The following is a 271-nucleotide window of genomic DNA, read 5'->3' as shown; positions in this document are numbered from 1 at the left end:
GGGGGGGGGGGGGTGTTGACCCCAAAATCAGCAGTTTTTCATTGGAGTGGGTCTTAAATTTCTTTCATTGTCTCCTTGCTCTCATATGGTCACATAGCAGTGGTGAAAGGGGAACTCCTTAGGGTCAAAATAAAAGCTTAAAATCATAACACCCTTCTTCAAAACAAAACAACTTTAGTCTTGAAAGTCTCTTTTCATGGTGGATTTCATTTAATCTTCATCTGTACTTCAAACCCAGCAGACCTCAACTGACCAATTATGATGTAGAATC

At 40.2% G+C, this 271-nt stretch overlaps 1 protein-coding gene across 1 annotated transcript in view; it reads left to right on the top strand.

Moving 5' to 3' along the window:
* col22a1 (collagen, type XXII, alpha 1) overlaps window positions 1–271 on the top strand; it is a gene marked incomplete in the record, with an annotated part of 79,101 nt that overhangs the window by 28,688 nt on the left and 50,142 nt on the right.

Source organism: Oryzias melastigma, linkage group LG11, assembly GCF_002922805.2.
Source record: "Oryzias melastigma strain HK-1 linkage group LG11, ASM292280v2, whole genome shotgun sequence".
In the NCBI taxonomy this organism is placed as follows: domain Eukaryota; kingdom Metazoa; phylum Chordata; class Actinopteri; order Beloniformes; family Adrianichthyidae; genus Oryzias; species Oryzias melastigma.
Note: the sequence above shows the minus strand (reverse complement) of the source record. Positions and strands in the feature narration are given on the sequence as shown.